The following is an 8,048-nucleotide window of genomic DNA, read 5'->3' as shown; positions in this document are numbered from 1 at the left end:
GAGGGAGGGAGGGAGGGAGGGAGGGAGGGAGGGAAGGAGAAGCAGGAACTGCTCTCTGCAAGTCAGAGCAGCACCCAGCGTGGTAGCTCACACCTTTAATCTCGGCACTCGGGTGGCAGAGGCAGGAGGATCTCTGTGAGTTCAAGGCCAGCTTGATCTACAAAGCAAGTTCTAGGACAGCCAGGGCTATTACACAGAGAGAAACCCTGTCTTGAAAGAACAAACAAACAAAGGAAAATGGAAAAGGTGTATGTGTGCTCGCAAGCGTGTGCTGGAAAGATGGCTCAGTGGTTACCTACCCTTCTAGAGGACCAGAGTTTAATTCCCAGTACCTTCATAACTGATCACAACTGCCTGTAACTCCAGTTCCTCACACAGACATACATGCAGGCAAATGCACACCAGTGCACTTGAAATAAAGATAAAAAAATTAAAGGGGGAAGGGCACAGCATCTTTAGACCAGATCCAAATTCAAAGCCAAATCTGTGCCCGGCACGGTGGTGCCCTCCCAGCACTCCAAAGGCAAAAGCAGGAGGATCCCTGTTGAACTCCTGGCTCACACCATCTATAGTGGGATCTGATGCCCTCTTCTGGCAAAGAGTTCTACATGCAGATAGAGCGCTTATAAATAAATAATTTAAAAAAAATGTCATAATGAACTGGGGGTGGTGGTGCATGCTTTTAATCCCAGCATGCTTTTAATCGGGAGGCAGAGGCAGGTGGCTCTCTGTGAGCTTGAGGCCAGCCTGGTCTACAGAGCAAGTTCCAGGTAAGCCTGACCTGTTATACAGAGAAACTCTGTTTCAGGAAACAAAACAAAACCAAAAACCAGTAATTAAAAAGTATAATGAAATCCACTACACTGTGTGCAGATTTTTAAAAACTAACAAGAATAAAACTAAAGGAAAAAAGTCAAGACCAGTTTTGCTATCCTATATTGTTTTCAGACCCTTGCACAGATCAACTGTTATTCTTCTACACACAGGCTGCTTGTCCTAAGGCCACCTAGTTCTTGCCTTTTCCCACACATCACATTATTGATTCTTCATTCACTTGGGATCAAAGTGTTTGTGATACATGAGATTTTTTTTTTTTACTTTTTTAAAATATTTATTTATTTATTATGTATACAATATTCTGTCTGTGTGTATGTCTGCAGGCCAGAAGAGGGCACCAGACGTCATTACAGATGGTTGTGAGCCACCATGTGGTTGCTGGGAATTGAACTCAGGACCTTTGGAAGAGCAGGCAATGCTCTTAACCTCTGAGCCATCTCTCCAGCTCCGATACATGAGATTTTGGAAAGGCAGGGCAGTCTTAGTGCAGACTGACCCTGTTGTTGAAGGATTGTAAAAAGTTTTCCCCGTATTGCACCATGTGATAAACCTTGTTTTAGGATTCTTGTTTTCCCTGTGTTGACTTCCTTAATTCTACATATGCTGTCTCTCAAAATAAAGAAGTGTTCTGGGGTCTTTTGTTCAAATTTGGGCTGGAGCAGTGTTCAACATATAGTAGGTTTGGGTCACAGCACCCACATCAAGCTTCTCCCAATTGTCTATAATTCCAGTGTCAAGGGATCCAACACCTGCCTTCCATGTGCACCTGTTCATATGTAATACACATAAACTCATGCAAGCACATGTTACATACACATAAATAAAAAGTTATATGTTTTAAAAATAAAAATACAACAGCTGAAGAACCAGCCTGCCTCCATTTTAGGCTTAAAAGTCACTTTATAGTGGTAAGGTTTGAGAAAGAACTTGGTGGAAGAATGGGCAGATGCACCAAAGACAGCAAGCCAATCATGAAAAATTGTGTGTTGGCACACACTTTTTTGTTTTACGGTCAATTTTGTTATATGTGTATGTATTTCTGATCTTGATTAAGGTATTGTGATTGTGTAGTTCATTTAAAAATGTACTATAGCCGGGCGATGGTGGCGCACGCCTTTAATCCCAGCACTTGGGAGGCAGAGGCAGGTGGATCTCTGTGAGTTCGAGACCAGCCTGGACTACAGAGCTAATTCCAGGACAGGCTCCAAAGCCACAGAGAAACCCTGTCTCAAAAAAAAACAAAAAAAATAAATAAATTTAAAAAATGTACTGTATAATTAAGAAATATAGGTTGTTAATGGATAATCATTGATAATAGTCAAGCTTGTAGTCATGTTAGTTAGATTTTCTAGATATATAGAGATATATTTCAGATAGGCATTCTTCATATCTTTCAAAGGCTACAGAATATGGCATTTAAATGTTTTAATAATTTAGGGCTTTTCATGACAATGAGACATGTCTGCTCCTGGCAGCACCAGCTACTTTGAGAAGAAGATGGGCATCGAAGAGGATCCTTATGGAGTTGGATAGGCATTTGAGCAAGAAACTGCTCTTGCCTGGACTGTTGCATAAACTGGACACAGAGAACCTGCAGAGAAAGGACTGCTGAACTTGCCTAAAGGTGAGATGGTCTTTCGGGGTTCCTGATTCATGAGAGTCTGCGAGACATTCTGCAGGACACAGCAGAAAGTGACTGAACTGACTTTGAAATTTCCTGCTTCATGGAAATGTCTGCTGGATACTATGGGCCTGTAGGCCTAAGATGAATGCCCCAATGGTACAGAGGAACTTTGGGTGACTGTCCAGGTAGCAAGATGTCTCTGTCGTTTCTTATTTGCTTAGGTAATATTATATCCTTCTGGAGTCTTTGATGGAGTTGAAGAATGAATAGATAGTTATAGTTTTCCATAGTTATGATAAAAGATAAAATAGATATATTGTAACTGTAATTCTTACTTGATAACTGTTTTGCTATATGTAATTTTACTATGTTAAAATGAAAGCCTTTCTTTTTTGTTTAAATAGAAAAAGGGGAAATGATGTGGGAGTGATTTCTTATTAATAAAGAAACTGCCTAGGCCCCTTGATAGGCCAACCCTTATGTGGGTGGAGCAAACAGAACAGAATGCTGGGAGAAAGAAGCTGAGTCAGTGAGTAGCCTTGACTCTCCTACAGGACACAGACGCAGGTTAAGATCTTCCCTGGTAAGACACCTCGTGGTGTTACAGGGATATTAGAAATGGGTTAGATCAATATGTAAGAGCTAGCCAATAAGAGGCTTGGAACTAATGGGCCAGGCAATGTTTAAAAGAATACAGTTTCCGTGTAATTATTTCGGGGTATAAGCTAGCCATGCGGGCGGTGGCCGGTGGCCGGGTGCCGGGAACGCAGCCCCGCCACTCCAATCACTACACAGTGTTCTGCCTGTGTGTATCTCTGCAGGCTGAAAAAGGGCACCAGATCTCATTGCGGATGGTTGTGAGCCACCATGTGGTTGCTGGGAATTGAACTCAGGACCTTTGAAAAAGCACATAGTGCTCTTAACCCCAGAGACATCTCTCCAGCCCTGTTTTTGTTTGTTTATTTGTTTGTTTTTTGAGACAGGATTTCTCCGTGCAGTCCTGGCTGTTCTGGAGCTCACTCTGTAGAACAGGCTGGCCTGGAACTCAGAGATCTGTCTGCCTTTGCCTCCCAATCACTGGGATTAAAGGTATTTGTCCCCACCACCTGGCTAAAATCTGTTTCTCAAGGATTGGGCTGTGCACCACCTGTAGTGTTAACTACAAAGGTTCTGTACTGGTTGTTCTTTGTTTCAGGATGAGGAGGTCCCTGCAGGTTCCATACAGGAAATCAATCCATGATAAGAGACAAGAATGAAACCTGTTACAGATCGACTTAGTCAACCTGGATCAGATTCATTCCCAATGTGTTTAAGCCTAGTATGGTTTGGTGAAAAGTTTCCTGGTGTAATACAGTCACCATCACACAAAGAAGTTTTAAATACATTGAAATGTGACTCAGAATGTAACTTCTTCTAAGAAAATGGTTCTAGAGATGTGATACCAGTAATTAGCCTAAGGGCCTAAGGGTCTGGCCTTGTCTTGGTGATTCAGATTACATAGAAGTCATTTGGCTATTAGCCACCTCTGGTCATGGTTCTGGGAGTTTGGGGGAGTCTCTGGTTATTAGGGTCATTTAGATTACTAGTATTATAATTCTGTGACCTTCCCTGTCATTTGCTGAGGCAAGCTGATATCAGGCTTCCTCTTCTCTCTCTCTCTCCTACCTCTGAAGAGGCAACCACTACTCTCTTTTTCCCCAACCCCCCTTTTTTTCTCTCCCTTTTTCTCTTTTCCCTCCATAATCACCTTATCCTTATACCCTTCCCAATAACCACTAAATAAACTCTATCCAGACTCTCTCTGTGTGGCCTGTCTGTCTCCAACCCACTGTGGTCTCCCACCAGCCAGGAGACCTGCCAGGGTCCTGCCAACATAAATCTTTCAACTAGCCACTTCGGGTCTTGGCTCTAGAAGCTTGACACAACCTGGCCCAACAGATAACACAGCTCACCAGACTGTTAATCACTTCCAATTCTCAGCTTTCTGGATGGAAGAACAGGTTTTTCATCTTTCTCATTGAAAAGACAATAATTCCATGTGCTCAACATTCCTGGCTTCTCTGGAGATTTGTGTAGAAGGGCCTTCGTGCTGTGTTCCCAACACCAGGAGGTGGTTATGACTAAGTTATCAAGCTTATGTTGTGGTCCTGTCGCCTGGCCTATCTTTCCTGCCAAATCCCCCATTTGGAAATCCCTTACACCTCTCCTCCCCCAGCTATAAAAACCTCATCTTCCTCACAGCAGGGGCTGCTCTCTAAAATCCTGATTTAGGGTGAGACAGTCGGCTGGCCTGTCGCAAGTTTACCTCTAAAGCAAAGCTTGTTTTAATGAGATAATCATGGATTTGGCCTTTATTCTTGAAATTTTCAGGTTTAACACAACCACAATGAAACAGTAGAAGCTTGCTCCTCGGGTGCCGGGTTGAAACTATATTTACCAGAAGGCTGTGAGGCTCAATAGACTCTGAGCCATTCACAGCCCGGATGAAGAGCTTCTTCGGGCCGTGTGTACGACGGAGGCGTGACTTCCTGCCACGGCCCAGCGGACGTTTACTTTGCAGGGCTGTGGTTGGACGCGGCCCTTTTGGCCCTGGAGCGCTGTCATTGCGCTTAGTAGGCGCCTCCTCGGGACCTCCGGGAGCGATAGCGAGCAGGACGTTACTTACGGCGGGTGCCTTCCGTCCTCATCCCCGCAGCCTTGATAGTGGTGCCCAGGGCCGCTCACGGTCACCTCGCCCCGTAAAGTAAGGGTGCTGCTGATCCCTCAGGGTATGTCCGGGTTCCTATGGCGGCAAGTAAGTCGGGTTTGCCCCGAGGCCCGCACTCACACCTTGCAGGCACGTCGTTCCACGGTCTGGAGCTGGAAAGGATGTCTGTGGACTTCCTCCTCCTGCTTCTCCGCTGTCTTTGCCTTGCTTCTGGGATCCCTAGATTCACATCAGGCTTCAAGTCCCCAAACTGCCACTACGTGTTATGTGAAGGATTTCCCACTTCTGGAAAACAGTGAAGCACAGAAGGCTTTTGAATGCGTAGGGGATGGCTTGAGCAATTGCTTGAAAGTGAGGCTGAGCTGGAGTGTTCAGGGTCTGTTAAGTCAGGGGAGAGGGAGGCGGGGAAGAATAGCAAACTATTTTTTTCCATTTTAAAATTTATTTTATTCCCCACAGCTACAGAGAAACCCTGTCTCGAAAAACCATAAGAAAAATTTGTTAATGTGTAGTGTTCTGCCTGCATGTATGCCTGCAGACCAGGAGAGGGCACTAGATCTCATTATAGATAGATGGTTGTGAGCCACCATGTGGTGGCTGGGAATTGAACTCAGGCCTAGAGTGGCAGTCTAAAGAACTTAGAGATAGAGTGGGAGCCATGGGAGGGCTGAAGCTCCCTAGACAGGCCATCTGATGTTTCCAAGCTCCTTCTGGCTGCCCAAGATAGATGCTCGGGGTGAATTCGAGGAAGGGAGGGAGACTTCTGGCTTCTAGTTACTAAGGATAGACTCTATGGGAACATTCCTAATTATTCCTTCCTTATTTCCACACCATAAAGTCTGGCTACCTTAACAACAGATGCAAATTTTTATTTCTCCTTCCTCCAAGCTTACAGGCACATCAAAGCTACAGCCACTTCACTTCTTCTTTTTTTAGACAGTATTTTATGCAGCTGTGATCTAATTCCCTATTTTGCAGCAAATGTGCCAAAGCTTTCCGCTCTAGCTCTGACATATCCAAGCACCAGAAAGGCCATGCTAGAGGATAGCTTTCCAAGGGCACTGGACTAGGACCTCTTCAACCAAAGCTGCAGTTCCTCTCAGCACCAGAAGTGGCACACTGGAAAGGGGTCTAAAAGTGGTCCGTGTGGGAATCACTCAGCCAGAGCCTTTCTTCTGCTTCACTGTCAAAGGACTCCCTCACGGGAAACCTCAAGTCAGAAGGCTCTCTGTGAGGAAGCCATCATTCCATGGCAACAGAAACTGAAACATACATTCCAGTATCCCTTCACAGAAAGGGTCAAAAATGTGGGGTGCTTTGAGCTATTTTACAGTTTCTTTTCTGCCTAGCTTCTTTGTCAGATTATGTCACTGCCAAATGTCATCTTACTTGGAGGGACTCATGGTGTGCACCTCCTATAGTTAGGGAAAACATCTCCGTGCTCTTGCATTCTGGAATAAGTGAAGGGAGCCCCTTCAGTTCCCACGTGTCCCTATCTTCAGTGGGTCAGAATCTTCCCTGACCTAGGTCTGTCCTAGAGGACCTGAACCCGAGTCTGCTGATGACATCCAAAGATTTTCCATCTTGGTTCTTGAGTCTTGCGCAGTAGATTTGTCTAACCTGCAAATGACTTGACCTTGGACCCAGCGACCTTCAGAAGGAATAATAAAAGACTTAACTGTTAAAAACCGTCTGTTCCTTCCAGGGATCACCCTCTGTGGGGAGGAACTGAAAAGGTGATGGGGCCCTAATAGAGTAAAGACAGAAAGGAGTGTCTTCATTTACTTCACAGGTTGTTGCTGGGTCCTAACGTCTTCCTCGGGGGAGGAGGTGAAAAGGCGCAACGTCAGCTAACACAGACGCGGGGAGTCAGGAAGAAGGCTTACAGCAGGCTCATTTATTTAACGATGGGGGAAAATCTTGTATGATACCCCTCCAGCACCCAGGCGGTGGGATCCATTGGCAGCTGACATCTCATTCTCATTGGTTAGTCATGATCAGGAATTCTGACAGCGCCTGTTGCTAGACACTCAGGAAACACTGCTTGGTGGCTAGGCACAGACAGGACCTTTGACCGCTCCAGGCAGACTCCAGGTTGGCTCCTTTTGGTCTGGTAGGCCTAACTTCCTACAACAGGGACAGCAAGATGGCGGGCAGCAGCTCCCAGTTCATGTTAGCCTGGATTCTCTTGATGCTCAAAGTCTGGGGATGGACTAAAGGTAACTGTGCCCCATATGTCCAGGGCCTCTTGAGTCACAAGCTTTGCAAAGTGGTATGGCCATCCCCAATATATCCAAGGGCATCATGAGTTGGTGTGGTGATATTTTCCTTGTGCCTGAAGATCAGACTGTGGAGTTAGCCACACTAGTTAGCCATGGAGGCAGGCAGTGGTGGCACACACCTTTAATCCCAGACAGAGGCAGACAGATCTCTGTGAGTTCAAGACCACCCTGGGCTACACAAAATTGATTTAGTCTAAAAGAGAAACAGGGCTAAGTGGTGGTGGCTTACACCTTTAATCCCAGCACTAGGGTGTGGGAAAATGTCTTGCTGGCCTGAGGACAGCAAGCAACCTCCACTAACCATGAACCCTCACTGGGCCATACCCAGCCTAGCTCCAGGGTCAGCACACAGCCCTAGTCCATCCTCTGTTTTGTAGATACCTTTTGTTTCCCTATGTGAACCTTGACTGAGAGTTTCCCATGGTTACAAAGCCTAAGCAAAACTTGGTTAGGGGAAACCCAGAAAACCGTGGTACCTCATGAATCAGGTATTTGCAGTTGGCATTGTATTTTTGGAAGCTTCATTCAGGTTGTTTTGAGAATATGAAAATCTACTGGCCGAAGTGTGAACACAGAGAAAAATAATAATGCCATGAAC

This window comes from Alexandromys fortis, unplaced genomic scaffold (genome assembly GCF_014885135.2).
Source record: "Alexandromys fortis isolate MF-2015 unplaced genomic scaffold, M_Fortis_MF-2015_v1.1 scaffold_339, whole genome shotgun sequence".
Lineage (NCBI taxonomy): Eukaryota > Metazoa > Chordata > Mammalia > Rodentia > Cricetidae > Alexandromys > Alexandromys fortis.
This window is presented reverse-complemented; position numbering follows the sequence as displayed.